The sequence below is a fragment of the Hevea brasiliensis genome, chromosome 16 (genome assembly GCF_030052815.1).
Source record: "Hevea brasiliensis isolate MT/VB/25A 57/8 chromosome 16, ASM3005281v1, whole genome shotgun sequence".
Classification (NCBI taxonomy): Eukaryota; Viridiplantae; Streptophyta; class Magnoliopsida; order Malpighiales; family Euphorbiaceae; genus Hevea; species Hevea brasiliensis.
The window spans coordinates 39,585,234-39,612,197 of NC_079508.1; the positions used below are offsets into that span (position 1 = coordinate 39,585,234).

The 26,964-nt window shown below is 33.9% G+C and overlaps 1 long non-coding RNA gene across 1 annotated transcript; it reads right to left on the reverse strand.

The window, feature by feature from the left end:
• Positions 1 to 19,662: 19,662 nt before the first annotated feature.
• On the reverse strand, positions 19,663 to 25,131 carry LOC110634244 (uncharacterized). The gene is made up of 2 exons (XR_009145026.1): positions 24,650 to 25,131; positions 19,663 to 19,828 (listed from the first exon to the last, which is right to left on the reverse strand). It is a non-coding gene; the product is annotated as an uncharacterized LOC110634244 (long non-coding RNA).
• Between the last annotated feature and the right edge of the window lie 1,833 nt (positions 25,132 to 26,964).

Genomic DNA, 26,964 nt, shown 5'->3' on the forward strand with positions numbered 1-26,964 from the left:
TGCAAGGCCAATTGAACATGAAACTAAACACATAATGGCACAACTTTAGTGAAGAAACTATGCCCATAAAACTAAACCAAGTTGACCTAAAGATTGCCCTAATCTGGGTGACCTGCATTCTGCCTGGGCAAAATGACCAAATGAACAGTATTTATTCATTTGGTCATAACTTAGTGTAGAAAGGTCCAATTGACCTGAAATTTTACCAGAAAATATCTGAGACATATACCTACAACTTTTATGAAGAAACCTAACCCAAATTTTGACCATAACATGTTCAAAAGGTGACCTGCAGTCACTGCACAAAACACTATAGATTTGGTCAGTCCAGAAAATCTGGGAAGTTGGCAATCCGGCCAGTCATGGTGTTTAGGCTATAACTTGAGCTATACAACTCCAAATGGAGTGATTCAAAAAAAGAAATGTAACTAGACACAATAAGGAACAACTTTCATGTTGACAACTTTGCCAAATTCCCACTGCAAAAATAACTAATGGAATAGTAAACACAAAGCTTTAAATCTAAAAATTTTGAATAATTAACATTAAGCTTGGAAATGGTATTGGCAACCAATACCAACAATTTTTCAATGCAAAATGTGGTATGTTAGGAATATTATAACCAATGTACCTATTATCTATGCAAAAATCAATATTTTTGTTGACTAATGAAATGAATAGTAACACCTAAATTTGAATTTCAAGAATTGTATAATTTAAGAGTGTAACATGCCCTAGTACACCTAGCAAGATTGGTTTGGATAGGTTGGCATGCCAATAGAGTTCTGTTAGCAGTACTGCATATGGCTTCATGCCATTCTGTGTTTTATGGCCTCACGTGCCATTCTGTGATAAAATAGCCTTTGGCTATGTTAATTGAGTATTTATACTTGAATCTTATCCCTGATGATTATTACAGCTTATTAGCTGTTCTGTTGTACATCGGGAGACACAATGTGATCGATGGTGTGATGGTCCGAGGTACTTAATACCCAGTGCCAGTTTACCCATTTATCCAGTCCAGTCGACTAGTATGGGTTACTCGGGCAATGATAATGAATCTTACAAATTTTAATCGAATTATACTACAATAAATGCCAGAAAATAAGTCTACCTAAAATGTAAACATACATTTTGCATATTTATATTATTTTAGTTATTTTATTTTATATTGTCACACTAAGCAGAATTGTTTAGCGCGTAGCTTTTTCCATGCGCAGGTACTGGAGACATAGCTGGAGAGTCCAGTAGACCTCATACTGGGTGAGCTTTCAGATCTGCACACAGAGTTCAGAGTCACCTCACATTTGCAGTGCATTTGGTAGGATATTAGGCCACTTTTGTTATTTCGGTATTTTGTATTTTGTAAACTTCTGTAATGTATATTATAAACTCATATAATTATGTTTTTGATGTAATTATCTATGAACTATGTTCAGTATTAAATGTGAGCATTTCTCATTGAATTGAGTGTGAGATGAAATGAATTGAATTTTGAGATACTGAAGTAATTTGAGAAATTGTTGAAAATATGTTGGTGGTTGACTGAGATTGAAATTATGATTATATTGGAAGTGTTTTTAACAGATTCAGAAGAACTGTTTTTCCAATTTACAGCCAGCACTCTGCTGGATTTTCTATAAAAATTGCGAAAAAATTCAGATTTATCAAAAATTGTAAATAAATAAATTAAAAGGGATAAATTGTAATGGAAATATGAATTGGTGCTTCGGCACACTGAGTGGCATATCTTGCTCGGCTACACTGTAGACGGGTAAGGGGTGTCACATTTTGTATCCCGACCTCTTTTATTTTACCCTGGAGCATGGCTTTCTCTCTTTTCCACTAGGCTTTTTGTTCGCTAAATTCTGCCTTAGTTGCCGCCATTTCTTCTCTAATCCTCTTTCCCTCCCTTTTCAAAGCTTACTGATCACTTTGGGTTGATAAATATTCCAACTGTTTTACTCATTCTTTTAGCTGTTGATTCTCTGATAACAAACCTTGGAAATGAATATCCAACCTAGCATAAGCTTCTTCCATACAGTTCTTGACGGAGTCTTTGTGAGATAATTTATCTTTCGGACCCATCAGCTTGGGGAGTTTATACCCTTTGTCTCTCCTACCTCTCCATATAGGATATACCTCTGTTGTGCTCAATCCTTTAGGTGAACATTCCATCAGGGTTACTTTCTCCCAAGACCTGCACAGGGCCTTTAGTTCGACCTCTTTACCAGATTCATAATAGAAATGAACTCAGTGAAATTCTCTAGTGCGTGGGATAAACCGAGTCGAACCAAACTACCTCATCACTAAAGTTGGGAGATAACTTATACATCCAGTCAACTCTACAGAGGTACAAAATGATAATCCCCTGTATTGAACAGGAAGGATTGGCTAGTGGTCCACAACTTTCTCCAGCAATAGTTATGACTATTAAAACTGAGAATCAGCTCTTGCCATCATTGTTCATTTCTCTCGCCTATGGTTATTTTCAACATCTTTTCAATAATTGGCTGATCCAGATACCATGCTAAACCTTTGGTCTCCCGTGGGCAGACATGGCTCAAGGTCCAAAGATACAACAGTTGAATGTAGCACTTTATGATTCCTTTACCTTGTTGTCAGCAATACGTTAAAGTCAAAAAGGTTTTAGTAAGGACGGTAGGGATTTGATTGATATTCTAGTTTTCTACTGCCCAGAACAGCTCCACCACATTTTAAGTTACAATTTGTAGAGGCCCGGGGAAGAGGATCAACCCATAAATACTCAGAGCTAGTGTAACACCCCTCACCCATCTACAGTGTAACCGAGCGAGGTGTGCTACATTCGGTGTCGGGGCACCCTATCTTATCTTATTTTATTATTTTAGTAATTTTGAATTCATTTAATTTAATATCAATTATTTTTCTATGGAGAAACCAGCGGAGTTTCCCCTATTTTATTAAATATTGACGTGGTTCACTATTCACCTATTTGAAAATTCAATAATAATTTCACAATAAAAATATCATTCATGTTATCATATTCATCTCACATTCAATTCTTGTAATTCACATACTCATTTGTATAGCTCAATTTCATATTCATTTCCATGCATTTCCATTCATGCACAATTTATATATATAAATTCTCAAGTTTCATTAATTTACATGATTTACAGACTGATTACATAAATTCATAATTTACATGATCTATAAATTAATTACAGTTCCATAATCTATATTTCGACATACAATTTATAGTTTACATTACAGATAATAACTAATTATAATGTACAAAATACATAATATAATCTATATGGGCCCTATCTACATGCATTGCTGAGGAGGTGACAACCTTTGACACTTTGCAGATCTGGACTCCAAAATCTCTGTTTAGTATTCGCTGGGCATTAACTTCAGTACCTTGCCGAGGAAACAAATCCATCGCGCTAAGCATTGCTGCTTAGTGGTGCAATAATATAACAAGAAATAATGTATACAAATAAAAATAATTGGAGCATATTTTCTATATTCAAGAATTTTACTGGGTTCATATGAAATTTGCCATACAATATATCTTTCGTCATTTATGTTGCTCTCTAGAATCACTTCTTTCATAAGTTTACAATAATTATTTATATAATGTATAAATAAATCTAAAATTTAAACTTATACTTATATTCTTATGAAAGTCACATTCGTAATGTTATTTAAGTTATAATTCTTCTACTAGCCTTTTTATCACTTCCTTGATACTTTCTAAGTTGTTTACAATCATTTCATAATATTTAAAATTTTTAGAACTAATTTAATTTATTTCAGATCATTCTAATGAACAAATTTTTGGAGCTAATCTAATTTATTTCAGAACTTCTTCTCATTTATTTACTTTCTAACTTTTTTAATTACTAATATTCATAACTTATTTTAATAAATTAGAATGCCCAAGTAACCTACGACAGGCTGACTAAACTGGATAACGGGTCGTTGGCACTGGAGACCGCTGTGCCTTGGGCTGTCATACTATGGGACGCAGAACGTCAACCACGTATATAGTCAATATGGCTAAAAAGTCATGATAATACATAATCGGGCATTAAGCCATGAGTGCGGGCATAAAGCCATGAATACGGGCATAAAGCCATGAGTACGGATATAAAGCCATGAATATAGGCATAAAGCCTTTCGCCGTACTGCTAAAATAATATCCTATTGGCATGCCAAACTATCCAATCTGACACACATGTCTAGGCAATACAAGGGCACATAATATCATTAAATATTAATATATTGTGTTTTATGACATCATTATTTCATGATAAATTTCCATTATAATTTATACATTCATTTGATCATTTATATGATCACAATTCATATCAATTATCCTTTTATACTATTGTACTCAAAGTAGTTTTTTTTTTCTACAATAATGAGAACTAATGTCTCATTCATACATTAATATAGTTCATTTATTCATTCATTATGTTATTCATATTGATCATAATTCAAAACAATGGTTCACATGTACCATTGTATTCAAAACATTTTTCATTTCTCATTTATTCATTTTATGAATTCTATTTGTGATGGGCATATAAGCCCTAACTACCTATTCACATCAATTAGGTGGCTTACTTTTCATGTTTCAAGCAATCCATGAACATTTCATGGATTTCAAATTTATGGCCTTAATTTCCCTTTAACAATATAGTTCTTACATTTTGTGTCTTTGTATTACTATTTACATTACTATTCACTCAAATTGTTGACTTTTTAATACATAATAAATTTATTAAACCTAAGTTCACCAAGATACCACATTTTGCATTCTAAAGTTCACCAAGATACCACATTTTGCATTCTAAAGTTGTTGGTATTGGTTGCCAATACCATTTCAAAGCTTAGTGTTGGTTACTTTACAATTTTCAGATTTCAAGTACTAAGTTTACTGTTCCATTGGTCATTTGTACAGTAGGAATTTGATAAAATTATCTTCATGAAAATTGTTCCTTATTGTGTCTAGTTACATTTGTTTTTTTGAATCACTCCATTTGGAGTTTGTTAGCTCAAGTTATGGTCATTTTACCATAACTGGCCGGATTGACCTGTACCCAGAATTTTTGGGCAATTTGGTTCTGCCAGATTTGGTGACCTAAGTTTAGTTGGCAATTTGACTAGGTTATGGTTAGAATTTGGATTTGTGTTCTTCATAAAAGTTGTAGGACTATGTCTCAGCTTTCTGCTGGTGAAATTTCAGATCTATTAAACTTTTCTACACTGGGTTATGGCTATTTAAACAAATATTGTTTATTTGGTCATTTTTCAGGGACAGCATGTTGGTCACCTTGATTAGGATAATTTTTAGGTCAACTTGGTTTGGTTTTCTGGGCAGGGTTCCTTCATTAAAGTTGTTCCATTATGTCTTATAAAACTTTTTCCATTGGTTTCATTGCATTTAGAATTTTATAGACCAAGTTACGGCCATTTTGCCAAAACTGGTCGGGTGAGCTTTAGTCCAGGAAATTCTGGGTAGAATGGTTTTGGTCAGTTTGGTGACCTCACTTGGGCCAGCAATTTCATTTAGTTAGAGGCATTTTTGGGCTTGGTGTTCTCAATGAAAGTTGTAGTCCTATGTCTAATCTTTCCAATGGCACAAAAATCAGGTCATTTGGACCTGTTTAGAGGGAGTTATGGCCAAATGATTGGTCAATTTTCTGGGTTTAGTGTTTGGATTTCTGGATTAAGACAGTAAATTGGTCAAGATTTGGACATAATTTGGGCATGATTTCTTCATGAAAAATGGGGTATTTTATCCTAGGTTTCATCTCCAATTGGCTTCACACAAATTGGAGCAACACAACTCCAGTTATAGCTCAAAAAATACATTGGACTCAAAGGTTCGAATTTCCTACATAAGAATACACACTCCCAAATTCAATTCTCCCAACTCTACAAACTTCATTTGACATATTTAGCACTTCTAATGGTCATTAAATCATCTCAACATCATCAAATTCCAAGCAATAATACAAAAACTAAGTTAGGTCAAAACCCTAACTTATAATTTTAATCTCAATTATACATCCATGCAATTTGATTTCTAATGCCTTAAACTTCATTAATCAACTTCACTAACTAAAACAAAATCATCAAAACCATCAAATTCATTTACTTCCTAGGGCTGCCACAAATTGAAACTTCAACATATTCCAAGTTTTCTTTTCTTTTCATGCCATTTCAACTTAATCAAGCATGTTTTTCATGCTTAGGAAAGAAAAAGGGTATAGTTAGTGCACTAACCTCTTTAACCACCCTCTTGGCTTGTTGAAACCTAAGAATTTTTTTCACTTTCTTCAAATTTCTTGGCAGCCAAACACTTCTCCTTGGTGTTGGTATAATTTTTAGTGAAGTTGGTTAGGGCTTTTAGGGTGAGAAAGGGTGGGAATTCAAGCTTGAAAGCTTGAAAGCTTGAAAAATGGAAGAGGAATTCTTCCATGGTGGTGCGACTGGTTTGAGGGAGAAGGAGCAGAATTCTTTTTTCAATTTTTGGTCTCATTTATCCTCTTTTATTACTTAATTAAGTGGTGCTTAATTGTGATTGGTGGATAGGTTTTTAATGACATCATATGATGTCATAATTAGGTATTTTCTTTCATTTTCTTTTCTTCTTTTCTCTACTCATTTTCAATTCAATTTTTAGTAATATTTATTCATATTTTAGATCATAATAATTATTTACTTAACTAGACAAGTCGGCCAAAAATCATCTCTGAAGACAAAATGACCAAAATGCCCTCCGTTTGGCTTAGCAGACTAAAATTGTCTGTACCGATTGAAAATTTTTTCTAAACCTTTTCTTGGTATTCTAATGCCATAGAAACTTCAATGACTCTTTTCTGGAGTCCCAATAATTATTTCATGAATTTTCTCCTGAGTCTGGGGTCGGTAACTGTCTTTATCGATACTTCCCCTTACGGTCACCCATCGCTAGGGCACCGACTCATTTAACTTGGTTGTATTTTATTTCTGAAACTTTTCCTCAATTTTTCTTATTATTATTTGAGTTTTTTATGACTTCTCACTCTAGTCTAAATATTTTTTCAGACGTTCTAGCTGTCCGGACCGACACCGGTCACCAGAACAGTAGAATGTACGGAATTGCTACAGTGAGGGTGTCACAGCTAGTGTTGGCAAAGTTGTCTCCCATTTTCCATCCTGAATATGTTGGTCTAGATTCTTCTTAATAAGGTCCAAGGCCACCCATGAGAATTGCCTTTGACAGTCTCTTTTGCTTTGGGTTCCTCTGCTGGGACTCCTATAATGTGACCAAACTGCTTCCACGTCTGCCTGTAATCAAGATGAAGATAAATACGATTTTGAGCCACTTAAGGTATCTTCAATAATGCTTGATACACTTCTATTGTTGGTGTTGTATCAATATCATTAAAGGAAAAGACCCTATAATTGGGGTTCCAAGTGGACAACATAACCTTTAAAGCACGAACTTGTACTTTGACCTGTGTTAAGGTGGCAATTTTTCCATACTTTTCTTCAAACTTTGTTTGGGTGTGCACGGGTAATGATTTCCAGCTATTTAATAGAATGTCAAGGCCAACCAATCTAACTTCAATCTTGTCAGGATCGAATGGAGGTAATGGGTGGGCCTCTGTTTCTATATCCACTTTTGTTGGTTGTAAGGACTCTGAATCATGAATTAATCTAGACCACTTTTGGGTGTTTTGTTCTTACTTTGAAATCTTATTAGCTGACTGACTTAAAGATGCCATCTAGAGTTTCCTTGTTTATCCTTTGCAAACACATGATTTATGACATCTATACTAAAGGAGGGAAAAAAAAGTTAGAACATACAAATGCATAATCTTGAGCAATTTTAAATTATACTATCAAAGGTAGTAATGTCTATACACCTGTCAAAGTAGCAAGGTGTTTAAACAGTATGATTCAAAATTACCCTTGTCTTCTAAAAATGCTTAAGTATAAATAGAGTAAGAGAAAAGGAAGTACATCCCTTTTGTCCTAAAATGGGATAGTCATAATATTGGGCGAGTGCTATCTAACTGGATGGTTCTACCCTTAGGGATAGCTTATTAGGGCTTTTGACTAATGTGTTAGTTTAGCTCAAGGTCTAATTTGCTAAGGTTTAAAGGTCCCCAAATCATCCTTACTATGAACAGTAGAGCCCCATTCCATTACTATGATACTCACAGGAAACTCCAAGGGTATCACAATAAATAAAACGGGTTTCAATCTGAGCAGAAGTCCTCATAGATACTAACGGGGTAGAACCCATGGGTACTATTACACGACTCCCTCCTACTTCTTAAAGGGTCAAAAAACCTAGGTATAAGGCCGAACTGGGTAAGGACATTGTGTAAGTGCTAAGTATGTCAAGGGACATATCTACCTCTTCCTTATTCAAGGGAATTTAAACGATGCTTGCTGCAACACACGAAATAAGTAAAATAATTAAAACAATCAATAACAAAAGTAAAAAAAAAAAAATAATGATAATTTAAATGTTAAGGCTCTAGAATTCGTAAGTTAAAATCCGTAATTATCGATTTTACCTTACAAGAGCACAAGATTAAATCTACATTTGGACCTCTAAACCAGGGTTAATTTTTAATATCCCCAGTAGAGTCGCCATGCTGTCGCAAGAGTTTTGAGGTCGTCGGATGATTCTCACTGAAGTGAAAAAGTGAGGAGTCGCCATTTTAATTTTGAGAGAAATTAAAGGAAACCACTTATTGTTTTAAAAAGAATTTGACCACTTTAAAACAGAGATTCTGGACTCAGGGTCTGTATATATGTGGGGAAGGTATTAGGCACCTCACATCGTCCCTCAATGAGGGTAAGTAGGTTTAACGATGTACTCTTTATAATTTACTACCGATAATTTTGGAGTTAAAATTATGATGTTAGTTCCCATGATTTATTAAAGGAACGCTTGATATTTCACTATTCTGAATTTCCCAATGACACGAGTAAGTGGGACGACCCCAAAGTGAGTGGAGGTTATGTTTATTAAATTCATTATGCAATAATGTGTTTTTCTAAATTCCTCCCTCCCCAGAATTAGGACTCTAATCCCGAAGAGGTATTATTTGATCCCTAGAGATTCATAATGAGCAAGGAGGATTCTCGACTTACTCATCATACATCTCATCATTAGCATCCAAATAATTGAGGGTGTTATGTGTGTAGTGAATATATATGAACCAATACAAGTATAGATTTTCATTCCTTTTAATTAAGACTCTAATTTAAAAGGGATGTATTAATTAAAACCTAGAGAGTTCCCTTCATTAATGAGGACTCGGTTAATGAAGAAAAGTCCCATCATCGTCATAATTAGTTGTAAAACTTCTGCCCATATCATTTCATCTCAAACTACTTAGTATTTTGCAATTATAGTATTTGATTAGGCTAAACTGAAGGAGGAACTACCCTTTAATAATACAAGCATGAGGACTCCAAGAAAGATTCTCCATTGGGTCTCAATATAAAATTCAGGGTTCTTGGAAGGACTTTTCGTGAACTTAACACTGAAAAGTACTTGGTGAATTTCGTTAAAGATAAGAATTCGTAGGATTTCCGTGAAAATAAATCAACACTAGAGATTTCAAAGAAAGGACTCTCTCCTGATCTCCCATATTTTGCAAAGAATAAGCTTCTTAATAAAATGTAAAACTGAAGGGGTTCAAGAAACGGACTCTCTCCCAAACTCCCATGTTTATAAAGGATGAGCTTTATAATAGAAATGTAGAGCTGCCGGGATTCAAGGAAAGGACTCTCTCCCGAACCCTCGTGTTCATAATGCATGAGCTTTATAATAAAAATGTAAGACTGTAGGGATAAGGGAAGGATTTTTCTCGATCCCCCGCTAAAAGGGCTGGAATATTCGAAAAATGATGAATAAATGATTTTATGTCGATATGCTAAATGACAAATTTTGTGTTACTTTCCAATCTCTTTCTTACTACCCGAACTTCATTTTCGATCTCTTATTAATCACCCGAGAGCTCCATATTTACTCGAACTTACGTCTGACCCTCTCGACCTTATTATTTCTGATCCCCATAATCGAAGACCCAACTCTATATATTGAGCCGAACTCATTATGTTAGACCTCCTCATTTTCATTACTATCGATCTCTCCAATTGAATATGAACTCTCCACTATTCTTTTAAACCTCAAGCAACATTTACACCACCTGAACTCTTATTCTTAATACTACTAAAAGTAAAGGGAGAATATTCTTCTAAAATGGCGTATGTATTAATGTAACAGGTAAAAAGGAATACTTATGAGATAGGCCAATCTAACCCTAATCTACTTAAAGTTCATCATGATTAGATGCTCTGAAAGTCCAGACTCTAGCTTACGAAACAAAATATAGCCTAAATATACTCAATCAGAGGAAAGACTATTGAAACATTTACCTATAAAGAGTTATAAGGATGACGTGAAAGCTAATGCTGATGTCTCGCGTTAAAATGGGGTTGTTGAAGTTGGCTTGACCAAGAGCACCCTTTTGAAGTGACGAGCACAAGACTCTGATGATAGACCAAGACTAGACCGCTGAGCTACTGAGAAAATCTACTAAAGAATGGGACCAGAGCATTAGGACTCCTGGGGACTAAGATTCTTTAGAAAACACATTTCTAAAGCCTCTTTCACACCAGTAACTTTATATTTTAGGAGGTAGACAAAAACTAGAGATTGAAACTTGAGATAAAAGATTAAAATGCTAAGAGAACCTTAAAGACCTTGAACTAGAAGAAAAAGATTCTAAGCTAAAGACCAATACTTCCAGACCAAAGATGTAACGATCGGGCTCCAACCACTAGAGGAATTGTCCACTTTGGCCATAAGCCTCACGTTTTTGTCCCATAGGTGGAATGGAGAACTTCCCAGGAGGTCACCCATCTTAGGATTTCTCTCAAGCGAGCATGCTTAACCCTGGAGTTCTTCCAACTCTCTAGGCCATTCCACCAAAAGGCGCCTCTAGTGATTTGTTCTCCAATTTTATATATCATTACTTTTTGAACCGAAGACCATCTCCGTGCTTTGCCGATGTGAGATTTGCCTAAGGGACCTTTCTCCCCCCCTTTCGGGACTCAGCGTCCTCGCTGAGGTTTGCCCCACCATCGCCCAAGAGGACACCCGAGCGGCTCTGATACCAATTGTAACGATCGGGCTCCAACCACTAGAGGAATTGTCCACTTTGGCCATAAGCCTCACGGTTTTGTCCCAAAGGTGGAATGGAGAACTTCCCAGGAGGTCACCCATCCTAGGATTTCTCTCAAGCGAGAACGCTTAACCCTGGAGTTCTTCCAACTCTCCAGGCCATTCCACCAAAAGGCGCTTCTAGTGATTAGTTCCCTCATTTTATATATCATTACTTTTTGAACCCAAGACCATCTCCATGCTTTGCCGATGTGGGATTTGCCTAAGGGACCTTTAAAAATTTGGACCATTTCTCGATTTGTGCATGTTGTAACGATCCGGCTCTAACCACTAGAGGAATTGTCCGCTTTGGCCATAAGCCTTACGATTTTGTCCCATAGGTGGAATGGAGAACTTCCCAGGAAGTCGCCCATCCTAGGATTTCTCTCAAGCGAGCACGCTTAACCCTGGAGTTCTTCCAACTCTCCAAGCTATTCCACCAAAAGGCGCCTCTAGTGATTAGTTCCCCTATTTTATATATCATTACTTTTTGAACCCAAGACCATCTCCGTGCTTTGCCGATGTGGGATTTGCCTAAGGGACCTTTCAAATGTAATGGCCTGGCCCATTAGTGATATTGTCCGCTCTGGGCCGAAGCCCTCACAGTTTTAAAACGAGTCACTAGGGGTTACGAACCGCTAACTTATAAACCCAGCATCTCTCCCGTGTTTTGCTGATGTGGGATTTGCCTAGGGTGTTACAAGAGACCTCTTATACAGCGAAGCATTTAGGTATTTATAGGGAACAGGGGTCTTCGAATGAATGACCAGGATTCCAAATGGCGAGATTGAAGGCTATGGACTTAGAAGGACCGAATCCAAAGGTCAGGAATTAAAGAGACCAAAAATTGAGGGCCAAGATTTAACTCAGGACTCTTTTGTCCTTTTCTTGCTAATCCAACGGTTAGGGGCCTTGCCTTACAGAATGGATCCAGAGGCCGAGAATGAAAGGTGCTGAATCTGTTATATACTTTAATCTAATAGTCCAAAATCCATCCTTACAGGTGAAATCAAAGGTGTGGATTGCGACGTATCAAAATGCTTTAACTGCCTCAGATCCAACAGTTCAGACCCTTGTTTTGAAATCAAGTGGATGGTGGAGATCAGATCGTGCTTTAACAAACTCAAATTCGACAGCGGGGAAAGCTGACTACGTAGATCAACATTCATGGTCTAAAGTACCTTCTGTTGATTTTCCAACCTCCTGATCTATCCGATCTCCTGATTTCCTTCGTCAATCTTTAACCAATCCTATCTCTGTATCTTTTGCCTTTATGTCTGATCTCCTGCTACATTTCTAATCTTTTCATCCATTCTCTTCACTTGATCTCCATTGGTACGCTTTAAAAATTAGGAAGGGATTAAAATTCTTCACTTCCCAATATGTCGCTTAGAGTTTTAGAAGTATTAAATGCTGAGGCTTATATATACCAAGGGGAAGACTTTGTCATTTTCACCTTTACACTTTTCCTCTCCAGCTTGTTCTTCCCCATGCCTTGCCTTTCTGGCACCAATTTTCAACATGACGGCCGATTTGATATTTTTTCGATAACTTTGTTTACCTATCACCTGAAAATAGATGACACCGATAATCAGAGAATTATGAGAATGCCATCTAATGATGGTGAGGGAACCAGACTAAACGGCCGATTAGGGTCCAAAATGACTACCGTACTGATCTTTAATTGGCCTACCGATCTAAGCTAAAGACCAATTTCATGTGAGGGGACTGCTAATTTCAATCTTGATATCGGTGCTCGCCTCTTAAAGTTTATTTGGCTCCTAACCATCTCAAGGGTCCCGATCAAAGCTTAGTTCTGGTCGATGACAACGAGCTTTCTATAGTCTTTACTACAGTTGATGAGAGCTGCCCTTCTGATCCCCACATATCTCTTGAATGACATCTTAAGATCGGAAGGTGTCCGAACAGTGGAAACAAAATGGGTGGAATGTAGGGTAGAATAGGCAAGAATATTTGTAATTAATAATCGGGCTAGCGAGACTGCCCAAATGATGTAATCTGATCTTTTAGAAATTAAATGGAATTTTTATTTAAGCTTAGTTTCATTTTATTTATTTATTTATTCTGTTTTTATTTATTTATTATGTCCTTTATTACTTGTACGGTTCTGATTGCCTTTCTAATTAGTCTCCCAACCGATCTCTTTTGACTGAACTCTCTTGCCTGATCTCTGGTCAGTCCTTTCAAATGACCTCACATGTTTGATCCCTCCACCTCTAGATTTTTCTCTTGTACACAGGATACATTTAAATTTTTCGCTTGCCAATGCGCCACCTAAGGTCTCGAAAGCATTTAATGCTCGGACGAGTTTGCAATCTGGTTCAATCATTCTCACATTATTCTCTCCATTCCTTTAAGCCTCTCGATGTTCTCTCTCAATTTCCCCAACTTTTTGATGCCAATTTGCAATCTGGTAATAGTTTAATCTTTTTCCAATCAGTTTAACTGCATTACATGAAAATGAGAGGCACTGAGGGTTAGAGAGTTGCAAGCCTGTCCTCCATTCACTTTTTATGGTCTTCAGAAGAGGGCGATGAGGCTGGACCTAGTGGGCTATCTGAACCTGTTGCAACTACCATTCCAACCACCAATTAGCTAATTAGGCCGAGCCAACAGTAGGCTCGGGTCATGAGGAAGGAGAATCTACTTGTGGATAAGCTCCCATCAATCCTTGGGATAGCCAATCTTAAATTAATTAGCCTAAATTTTAATCTCCCGGTCGACTCTTTCGAGCTCATCAAGTGTCACGGGGATCTTCGAGCCGACCACTTATTCGATGAAGTAGATTTGATCATGGTGTATGAAGAGCAATTAAAAGCCGAGCTGCGATTTCCCCTGGAATAGTTTTATAAGAACATTCTGAAGTATCATCAAGTTTGTGTAGCTTAAGTACATCCGAACTCCTGGTGGACTCTGATGGCCTTTAGAGGCCTTTGCCAAGCTAAGGGACTTGAGCCTATAGTGAAAGTCTTAGCCGAATTGCAAAGGCTTGCTCAGCGAAAAGATGATGAATTTTGGTTCTTTCAAGCAAAGTTGAACTACAGGCTCTTCACCGATCTCCCTTCCTCGCTAAAAAATTAGAAAGATTGGTTATTTATCCTTAGGAGTAAAGATCCCTGTGGTTTCATGGGCATTCCAAGTAGTTGAAATTAACTAGTCCCAAAGATAAAAAATAAGATCACTCTGAATGAAGTCGAGGATGCCATGGTGAAGGAACTGAAAAGCCAGGAGATCACTTGCAGATATTCGTGTTCGAACGTGATCCTTGCTGAGCTAAAATGGTGGATAATGAGTGTGATCTCCCACAAGAACATCGAACCGCAACTCTTTGACCTCAGCCCTGCAATGGGTAAAACCCAAATCTTTAATCTCTTAGTCCTAGCGATCTCACTAACTTGTTTTTCTGTGTAGATATGGCAGGAGGTGATGTTGCAAAGGAAGCTCGAAAGCGGAATAAAGAGCTCAGTTGGAATGTGACACCCCTTACCCGTCTACAGTGTAGCCAAGCAAGATATGCCACACAGTGTGCCGGAGCACCAATTCACATTTCCATTACAATTTACCCCTTTTTAATTTATTAATTTACAATTTTGATTAATCCGAATTTTTTCTTCCGCAAATTTTATAGAAAATTCGGCAGAGTGCCTGCTGTAAATTGGAAAAACAGTTCTTCTGAATCTGTTAAAAACACTTCCAATAAAATCATCACATCATTCTCAGTCAACCACCAATATATTCTCAACAATTTCTCAAATGACTTCAGTATCTCAAAATTCAATTCATTTCAAATCACACTCAATTCAATGAGAAATGCTCACATTTATTACTGAACATAGTTCATAGATAATTACATCAAAAGCATAATTACATGAGTTTATAATATATATTACAGAAGTTGACAAAATACAAAATACCAAAATATCAAAAGTGGCCTAATATCCTACCAAATAAACTGCAAATGTGAGGTGACTCTGGACTCTGTGTGTAGATCTAAAAGCTCACCCAGTATGAGGTGTGCTAGACTCCCCAGCTATGTCGCCAGTACCTGCGCGTGGCAAAAGCAACGCGCTAAGTAATTCTGCTTAGTGGTGACAATATAAAATAAAATAACTAAAATAACATAAATATGCAGAATGTATATTTACATTTTAAGTAGACTTAATTTCTGGCATTTATTGCAGTATTTTTTTATTAAAATTTTGTAAGATTCATTATCATTGCCCGAGTAACCCCTACTAGTCGACTGGACTGGATAAATAGGTAAACTGACACTGGGTACTAAGTACCTCGGACCATCACACCATCGGTCACATTATGTCTCCCAGTGTACAACAGAACAGCTAATAAGCTGTAATAATTATCAAGGATAAAATTCAAGTATAATGACTCAATTAACATAGCCAAAGGCTATTTTATCACAGAATGGCACATCAGGCCATAAAACACAGAATGGCATGAAGCCATATGCAGTACTACTAATAGAACCCTATTGACATGCCAACCTATCCAAACCAATCTTGCTAGGTGTACTAGGGCATATTACACTCTTAAGTTTCACAATTTTTGAAATTCAAGTTTTGGTGTTACTATTCAATTTATTAGTCAACAAAATGTTGACTTTTACATGGACAATAGGTACATTGATTTTAATAATCCCAACATACCACATTTTGCATCTAAAATTGTTGGTATTGGTCGCCAATACCATTTCTAAGCTTAATGTTAATTGTTCAAAATTTTCAGATTTCAAGCTTTGTGTTTACTGTTCCATTAGCCATTTTTGCAGTGGGAATTTAGCAAAATGGTCAACATGAAAGTTGTTCCTTATTTTGTTTAGTTACATTTCTTTTTTTGAATCACTCTATTTGGAGTTTTGTAACTTAAGTTATGGCCTAAAAACCACAACTGGCTGGATTACAAATTTTCTAGATTTTCTGGACTGACCAAATCTACAATATTTTGAGTAGTGAATATAGGTCACTTTTTGAATATGTTATGGTCATAATTTGGGTTAGGTTTCTCCATGAAAGTTGTAGGTCTATATCTCAGCTTATTGCGGGTAAAATTTCAGGTCAATTGAACCTTTCTAAACTGAGTTATGGCCAAATGACTAAATACTATTCATTTGATCATTTTGCCCAGGCAGAATGCAGGTCACCTGGATTAGGGCAATCTTTAGGTCAACTTGGTTTGGTTTTATGGGCATGGTTTCTTCACCAAAGTTGTGCCATTATGTGTCTAGTTTCATATTCAATTGGCCTTCCACCAATTGAACCTCTACAACTCCAGTTATTGCTGCCCAAACCTGCTGGACTCATACCCAGTCCTGCAGGTCACCAAGGGCAGTCACACTAAACTTAATTCCCACTACACAAACTACTTCATTTTTTATTCACACAAAGCCAAATGGTCAATAATTGACCATTAAAGCTCTCTTTCACCAAATACATGAATAAGTCTCAATTTCATGCTCAAACCCTAACCCTAATATCTCAAGTCATGCATTTACATACCTTCCATTGTCCTAAGCAACGTATTGATGTTAAAGGCAGCCAAATTTCAATTTAACTCTAAGAAATCTTCAAAACACTACTAAGTTCAAGGCTGCAAAAATTTTAGGATTGGCATACACAAGATATTTATCAAGTTTCTTTACAAATTTACACTCATTTTCACTCCTCCATCATGAATGAAAAGAGAAAAATCAAGCTTAGTCACTAACCTCTAATGGAGTGAAATTCAAACTTGCTAAGGTTCTTCTTTTTGACTTCTTTTTGCTCCCAAAAGATTAACCAAGATGAAAGAACAAGTTTTTGTGTTGGAAAACTTAGGCTTTAATGGGTGAGAACCAAGAAAATCAAGCTTTGTAAAGCTTGGCCATGGTGGACATGGGAGAGATTTCGGCAAGAAGAAGAAGATAAGAAGCTTTTGATTTTTTTCTTCATTTTTCTGCCCATTAAGTCTTTTTAAATAAACTTGTGCCATGTGTCAACACTTGATTGGGTGGGAGAATAATAATGACATCATAATGATGTCATAATCCTCATTTCTCTCATTTTCTATCCTTTTCTTGTCTATTTAATTTCAATTAAATTTTTCACAATATTTATTCATATTTTATGTCATATAAATTATTTATTTAACGGGACAAGTTGGCCAAAAATCATTTCTGAAGATAAAATAACCAAAATGCCCTCCGTTTGACTTAACGAGCTAAAATTGTCTGTACCGATAGAAAATTTTTTCGAAGCATTTTCTTGGCATTTTAATGCCATAGGAACCTCAATGACCCTTCTCTAGAGTCCCAAAAATTATTTTATAAATTTTCTCCTGGGTTTAGGGTTATTAACGGCCTTCACCGTCACTTCCCCTTCGGGTTACTCATCCCTGGGGTTTCGGCTTGTTTAACCCTAGTGTATTTGATTTCTAAAAATTTTCCTTGATTTTTATGAGCATTATTTGATTTATTTATAACTCCTCACTCTATTCTATTTATAATTTCAAACATTCTGGCTGCCTAGACTGACGTTGGTCGCCGGAACAGTAGACTGTATGGACTAGCTAAAGTGAGGATATTACATGGAAGGTGCTAGAAATGAAATGAGCTGAGGCTCGAAAGAGAGCCCGAATTGAAGAGACGAGCTTCGAAGCTCAAATCTAAGAGCAACCGATCCTAGAAGTGCAGATCCTCACTCTAGAGCATCCCGCTCGATCTAAACCTCAATCCCAACCTTCGATCTCTTCAGCTGCAGAGGCCAGATCCTCAGGGTAGGGAGTGTCGTCTGGGTGACCTCTCTCCTAAGGTGCTAGAATACTACTCCAATCACTGGAGAAGAATAAATCAGTGTGGAGCAACATTGACTTGGTGAAAGTTTTGAGCGCCACGATCTACTTTCCTGAGGATCGAACGCGAATGGGACCCAAAAGCATCGATGATCTTTTAAGCCTCTCGATGAGCTTGAGCTCGAAAGTGGTGGTGACCTAGCACGCGATTAGAGAGAAGGTTTACCTTATGAAGAGGGAGATCTCAAAGACAACTCAAAATGCGATGGCAGTGCAAAACTAACTCTCTGCTGTAAATGCTCAGATCGTCGAACTGGAACAATAGGTGAAGTCTCACAAAGAAAGGACAGTTCAGCTGAAGAAGGAACTTAATAATGCACGAGCCAAGTTCTCTGAAGAGATCAAAGCGAAGGAGGAAGAAGCTCTGGTGAAGGAAGCTGGTGCCTATGTGAAAGCCCATAGTGATCTCCTAGCCGAACTGGTCAAGCACTATCCCAACGAGGACTTCACCTGGCTCGAGGAGCTCGCCCTGGGCATCTAGGCAAAGAGTGAGGACAAACAAGAGAGAGAGGGGGGAGCGAATGTTGAGAATGTAACTGAGGGTCGGGTTGGAGAAGACCCTCCTGCTGAATAATTTTGTCCTCTTTTACCTTCTGAAATGAATGAACTCTTTTCATAATTAATTTTCTTGAAGAGATCGGAATAACATCAAACCATATTACATGCGCAAATATTTGAATAGATTAGAAAAATTAATTCAAAATTATTAGTGCTCATGCACTAATTGAGATCGAAAATCAATTGAATAAAATTGAGCATAGAGCTAGATGATCCTAAAATCGGTTATCAATCAAGGAACATGAGACCTTGCCTTAAAGGGATCAGAAAACCATTGCACATGAACATAAGATCGGATAACCCTGAGATCTAATATCAATCGAAACTTGAAGAGTGATTTGGAATATTATAGAGTTCAGAAAGGTGACTTGAGATCAGACCATAATTGAAGTAACTTATTAAGATCGGGTAATGTTCAGACCGAAAGTCCATTCAAGACACATTTTTCATGAATTTAAAATTGCATGAATTGCACTACAACTTTTATAAATTATGAATTTGATAGTTGGCCAAAATATGGTGTCTACACTCTACATGTGAACCCCTAATTAGACTCTTCTTAAGCTTTAGATATCTACTTCCCATGAATATGGAGCTTAAGCTCTGATACCATTATTGTCACTACTTGATTCCACGAGCCGGACCAGCACTAGGACTTGGGTCAGCATAAGGTCTCCAAAGCCCATAGTAAGCCTAACTGTTCATTAGCCCAACCTTGAAACCTGTATACAAGCCTATTTCAAGAAACCAACTAGACAAAGTCCGGCCATAATCTGGACCATCCAATGGAGAGTTTTTAGCTCACTCGACCTATGATGACAATATGTATATATATATATATATATATATATATATATATATATATATATATATATATATATATATATATAGGGAGCTTAACTCTCCCCCACAATCATTAACAACTCAATATAAGATTAAATGGGAGTCCAACTCCCTCATTCAACATGGTCATCCATCCACTCATTCCACATACATAGATTAATAAGTTTACAATTTCAAAATAATTAATCTTATAATCTCAAGCTAAGTAAAATAGTTTTACACATGTAGAGATCTAGAATTTAAATTTAACAATACAAAAAACGGAAACAATAGCTAGTAGACCTGCGAGGTAGGAAGCAGGTTAAACACAAGAATAAATTCTCCTGTAACCTGAGAAAATGGGTGAGCAGGAATATGTTCTACTCACATAATAAGATATTGATTTTACATACAATTTCTATAACTATCTAGTACTAATGCATCTCTAAGGATGAAATGTAGCATAGATCAGCAATTTCAACAATTTCAATAATACTTGCATAAAAAATAATTTAGAGCACTATCACACTCGTGTGTTACATCAATATAAATACAATATGGGAGCTGATCCCCTATATAGCTCTCTTAATCCAAGGCCTGCCAGTGAGATCAACTTGAGCTGGACTTTCTCTTACAATCCAATACAGGGGGTCAGCGAGATCAACTCAAAGCTGTACTCACCCCAACTTATCACAAAAGGACTAGGCCCCAAACGAGACTAGCTTAAGCTGATTTGCCCATTCTACCCATATCCACTACTAATACATCACACGCACGCCAACATACGCACACAGCTCCAAATTATCCTAAGCGACACCCACATCAAACCATCAAGTAAATATGCAACATAAAGCGTGCCTATAGTAGCTAATACATATATCTATAAGTGATGCATTGGCATACTATGACATATAATAACAATAATATTGAAATTGTAAATAAAATCAATATCTACTCACAGATTAATAGGAGATCACTGAGGCGGCTGGGCGGATGAGAAGAGTTAACCCGGATCACGTAAATAATTACATTGCAAACTGGCCAATATTTACTTAAAACAAAACTTTGAAGAATCGAATGACATCCTAAGTTTTGCCGAAAGTCCGATAGAGTTCCTCCTATACCTAAGACCTACCCAACCTGCAAAATGATCCAAATAATACTTTTGAAACACATCTTCTATATCCACATCTCATAAACATCATATGATCCCTCCTGGGCCCGCCAAACTAACCAAAAATCATATAATTATATATAGAATAATTATTTAAAAATTCAGAATATTACAGTAAACTTTTTAACCCTTACCAATTCTACCCTAGTCATTAAGAAAACTGATATTTCACTAACAGAGACAGCATGTAAGTGCTGCATAAGAATGCAACTACAATAATATGCAATACTTTTCATATTAGCATACTGAAACAATATGCTTCTACCCAAAAATACAAGTTTCCAATCTCTTCAAATAACCTAATCCCACATTTCTGTTTCATCTGTCAATAATAAAGAACTATTTAAGTGCAATTTGTCAAATATATATATTAATACAAGGTACTTATATTGAATTAAACATACTTTATATCTTTCATTAAAAGATATGACTTCCTCTTCTATATTAATTGCAACTAGGTCATATTTACGTAGCGTCTTACGTAGCATCCTTGTTAGTGAAATAACAGTTTTTTTAACAGTGAGGCAGAATTGGAAAAAATTCAAAAGTTTAGGATTTAATTGATAATTTTCATAGTATGGGGTAAAATTGCAAAATTTTGAAAAGTATAAGGTTTTTTTGCGCTTATCCCATAATTAAATAACTAAGTAATTGCCCATAATTTCAATGCATCTTATTTCTATATTTTTTAGCTATATTTTATTATCAATTGTCAATAACTAATTTGTATATATTAAATAAAGTTATTAATCTTACTAAATTAATAGTAGTATTCTATTACTAATCACTTATTAGTATGGCTTTTCGGTTTCTTAATTATTAACATAATATTTATATAAATCTATATTTATATAAATAATATAAAATTGAGTTATTAAATAAGACCACAATATAGGAAAATAAATAGGCTAATGACAAGTAAAATAAAAAATAATTAATAAACATAACAGTGGCATATAAAAAACAGTAGTTACAAGTATATAATTGGAAAGTACTAAATAGAATTACAATTGAAAATTTATTTTGATTAAATTTTAATAGTAAAAGAAAGCCTATATATATTATTTGGAGATGGTGAATCATAGTTTCCACAAATATTTCAAGGTATGCTCTTAAAATTCAGAGTTTTTTTTTTTAATAATTTTTCTAAATTTAGATACTACATTTTTATTATTTTTCTATTAATAATTTTAAGAAGTTACAAATATCCATGCAGTGTGTGGCATAAGTGTCTAGCGTGAAAATGAACAACCACTTAGCAATATTGTGCGGCTATGCTTCATAGCTTAGTTTTATAATATTTATTATATAGATAGATAATTTTGCACCCTAATTTATCATGAACTGCATTTTTGCAACAATGTAAAATAGAAATAAAAATAATAAAATAAATACATAAAAAGAAAAAGTTTATTATATGTGTTTCTACGCTAAATTGATTTTACTCAATTTGAGCGTGTCAAAAGTGTATATGGCCTTTTTTTCATATGTGTGTTGGAATGCAGGCATGCTAGAGACACTAAGATCCTAATTGTGTAGTATGAATGCCCTGGTCTGACTTCTAATTTGATTGATTGATGATAAATAAAGGATCGAATTTTTCTTTGAGTTCCTTGACTCTACTAGGAGGCGCTTAATTAAGATCTCTACTTGAATCAACATTGAAAATTTGAGGAAGATGAAATTTAAATGCTTGTAATTGAAAGATTATTTATACATGAAAAAGTAAAGGTTGTACTTGAAAAGTAAAAGTTATTCATGGCTGATCGCTTTAAAATGTAATATGTATAAAAAAATGTAAATTTTGCACTTTATTCAAAGAATAAATTGTTTGTCGAGAAAATGTAAGTGCATGTAGAAAATGTAAGTGAGAGCTTTGAAAATTTGAAGGACTGAATTGCTAGAAAAAGCAGACATTTGCAAAAAAAATAATAATAAAATAATTGTAAACTAAGCTTTGAAATTAAAGGGTTGATTGTGGAAAAGTAAATATGTTCAAGTAATTGTAACCTGACATTGAAAATTATAAGCGAATTTGCAATAGCTGAAATATGTGTAAAAAAAATTGAAAATTGCATTGAAAGTTGAAGATCTTTATTAAGGGAATTCAAATTTTTGCAGTAGAATTATAAATTATTTATTGAAATGAAAAGACAGAACTAAAATGCAAATTGATTACTAAACATAAAAATAAATTGGCTGATGAAAAGTAAAAATGCTACTAAACAAAAAAGAATTAATCTAAGATATTGTGTCTATATGTTGATTTGTGTTAGCTGATTGGTTGTGTGTTGAAAATGAAGCCTTGATGCCCTATTTTTAGACTTAAGTTGCGTGGTGATCAAGCGCTGCATCAGGTGATACTTGGTGAATAAATTTGCTACATCAAGTTATAACTCACTGCATTAGCTTTCTACATCTTGAATTAAATGCTACATTCAGTCTTAAAAAAAAAAAAATCATGTGATTTTGATGCTTGCAACCACCTATCCACTACTTGCAACCATCTTGCCCACTAACTACACTTAGTAGCTACTTGCACTTTATCCACTTGTAGCTTGGTTTTAGGAAACCACCAGATAATGCTCTACTATCTCTATAATTGCTTCCTTGATTCAGTATTGAATTAATTATTGCACTTTAACCATTTGTCTTCTATTAGCTGAAATCATAGGCTGGGTCATATTAATTGGATAATTTAATTTTATATGTTGAAACTATTAATTAATTTAAGTCTAAAATAATAAAATTAAATTATGGTGTAAACAATATAATAAAGATCTTTTTTTTTAATTAATTTTAATTAGGTATATTATGTTGAATTCTAATTGGGCCCCACAACCAAGAAAGGTGGTGGGGTCTAGTTTTTTTATTGCTTGATAGTTGGTTGGAAGAAAGGAAGGAAATGTGTGAGTAATAAAAAAGAAAGATTAAGTAATTTAATATTCTGTAATTTAAAATTATGATTTTGATCACTAATTATAAATGGATTACTTGCTTTAGTTAAATAAAAAAAATAGTATAGCATATATGATGTAATACCATGTCATTGTAATAAAAACATAATTTAAATTCTTTATTTAATTAACGAAATTAATTGGACTTTCTATCAAACCTTTCAACTTAAGTTAAGCAAAGCCATTTCTCTCAAGATAATATAAACAAAAACACTTGCAATAAAATTGATTAAAACACTACAAGTATACAGAGTCATACAAATAATATAATGATGAATAAGTATCATTCCCTTGGGGATTGCCCTTGAATACTAAAATTTATATCAATTTCACTAATATCTAGACTACCAAAATAAATTGAATTTAAAGCTTACGAGAAAATTAAGGCTAAAATTGAATTAAAATTAATCACAATTGAAATTAAACTAAAAATTCCAATGAAACTTAGGGGTTTAAAACCAATTAAAAGTTGTTAAGGATATTGATTTCATTTGACTTAATAATTAATCTCAATCAATTTTTGTCTAATAATTAAATTTAACTACTCTTGTATGGGCTAATAATAAAAAAAAAAATTAATAATCCCTTCCTAGTATCATCAATCCTTCTAATCAATGAATTAACCTTTATTTCCCAAGAGAGAGTTATTCTACCAATTGCAGCATTAAGATCTAATATTATTTTTTAAAAACCCAGTAGGATTAACCTTAGTTCGCACTTTCAATTAAAATCTATGATAATTGTTATAAATAAAATTCATAACCTTATTTTCCAACCTTAGATTATGAATCTAAAAAAATCATTCTAGTATTTGGCCAAGATAGCCAAAAGCATTAAACACAAAGTAACAAGTAAAAGCAAGGTAGAGAAAATTAGATCAAAATCTTGAGATTAATATTAAGTAAAGCTACATCAAATCCCTAGTTAAAAGATTTAGTCACTCATGCTAACAAAAATAAAATCAAAACTCATACATTCAAATCCAAATATTATCCAAACAAAAAGAGTATCAATCAAAAGGAAAGAAAAAGAAAAGCAAACCCTATAATAGATGATGTGTATAATCCCCCTCCAAGAGCCAAAGTGTCTAGAAATCTACCCAAAAGGCTTGAATCTACTTCCATTTCCAAGATAGAAATCTAGAAAGTGTTTGCGTGTTTTTGGGAGAAATTTGGTGTGCAGAGTTTTTCGAATCATCCAAAAATGGTTCTGATATCTCCTTTCCTCCAATCCACATGTTAGGTTTGTTAGGGGAGAAAGTCTGCCTTATCAATTTCTCACCCCTGAGCATGCGTGATGGTAATTTTCATGCCCTAGGTGTGAATCCTCATATGCCACCATTTCATGCATTTTTCTTCATTTTTCTTCAAGTTGCCACAAGTTTTATGTCCCAAGGCGTGAATTGACTCCTCTTTCATGGCTTGGGCATGAAAGTTTCACTCCAGAATGCTCCATAATGATCTCAATTGCCTTACTCAACTTACTTTCCAATATTTTTATCAATTTTTTTACCCCTTACGGAGTAAAAATACTAAAATTGGGTTAAGATAGAGAAAATTTATAAAACTACAGTAAAGAAATTAAAATTAATTACAAAAGATATTCAAAATGATTGAAAACTAACCAAATTAACTAAAATAAACACTATATTCACACAATATATCACATAGTCACACTCTTGACTCCAATTTTCATCCTCAAAAACTACTTAGGTGTTAATTTATGTAAAAGAAAAAAAGCAACACTATTTTTTCAATATTTAATATATATATACACACACTAGCATTTAAAGCATGTGCCTTACACGTGCATCAAATAGTTTATAACGCATAATTATTTTATTTATATAAATAAGAATTAAATATTAATTAATTCTTATTTCAGTTGAGTTGTATATTAAATATTAATCCCTACATTTTTAGAATAAAAGTTTAGTCGAGTTGAGTTGAGTTGTATATAAATAAGAATTAAATATTAATTAATTTAATTATTTATCTTAAAATATTAAATTTTTAATAATTAATATTAAATTTAATTAATGAAATATAATATATAAATATTTGAAATTTTTTAGTATTTATTATTTTATTACTGTTAGAAGTATTTTTTATATTTGCAGCAAAATTTTTAAATAAATTTTTTTGGAAATATGGTAATTTTATTTTTCTTTAACAATTATATATTGTGTGAGAATTAATGTAAAGTTAATTTCCATGCATATTAATAAATTTAATATAAATAATTTAATTACAAGTTTTTATTGTAACTTTATTAAAATATATTTTCATAAAGTGATGATATATAATAAAAATAAGTGAAATAATGCTATCAATACCATGGCAATTTGATAATCGAAATAAATAATTAAATTTGAGTTTCATGGACATTATATATTAATCTAATGCATTCACGATTATCAAATACATAAATTATGTTGTTTCACTTGTATTAGAAATTAAATGAATTTGTAATTTTTGTGTGAATTTCACTCATTGTCTTACAAGTTTAGCTCTTATAATGTCATTGTTCATTATTTTTTTTTAATTAATATAAAACTCCCAAGACATTATTTTATGAACAATAAAGGATTTTTTAACTTATTTTTGTGAAATTTTGAATTAACATGTTGACTTGTCATTGATATAAAAAATGAAAATAATGTAAATATCATGCCTCTTTATTTTTTATTTGTCTTTCACCATCTCTTATATGTCTCCCTCATCCCTCTCTTCTCTTAGCCTATCTTCATTTTTTTTCTCTTTCTTCCTCATCTATCTTTCTCTTTATGTCTCTATATTAACATTGAAATAATTTTTTTTTTTTATAAATAATGAAATTTGAATTAAATTAAAAATTGTAACTGTAATTTAAAATTCTTATACAAAAATAATGAAAATTTAATTTCTTCTTTTAATTGGATGCTTTTCAAGTATTAATTTTATTTAACTTAATAAAATATACATTTCATGAATTAGCTAACAAAAAGTGGCTTTTTCGTTTTCAGCTCCTATTATATTCCTTATTGGAAATTTTACTAAAATTTTATTAATATTTTAATAATTTCATTATTTATAATCTTTCAATACAACTATAAACTTCAGAAAAAGATCATGTTATATTCTAATTAGACTATTAATTATTAATACATAAATAATCAAAGCTTGTTGTAATATGTGCATAGCCTTTTGTGGATAACTAATAATGTGATTTTCTAAATTATATTTATATATTCCTAGTCATGTTAATATTCTAATTGTAACACTATTCATCTTCCAATATATATATATATATATATATATATATATATATATCAGCAACAAGTGAAATATAAAACTGTGAGTGCAAAGAGAGAATTA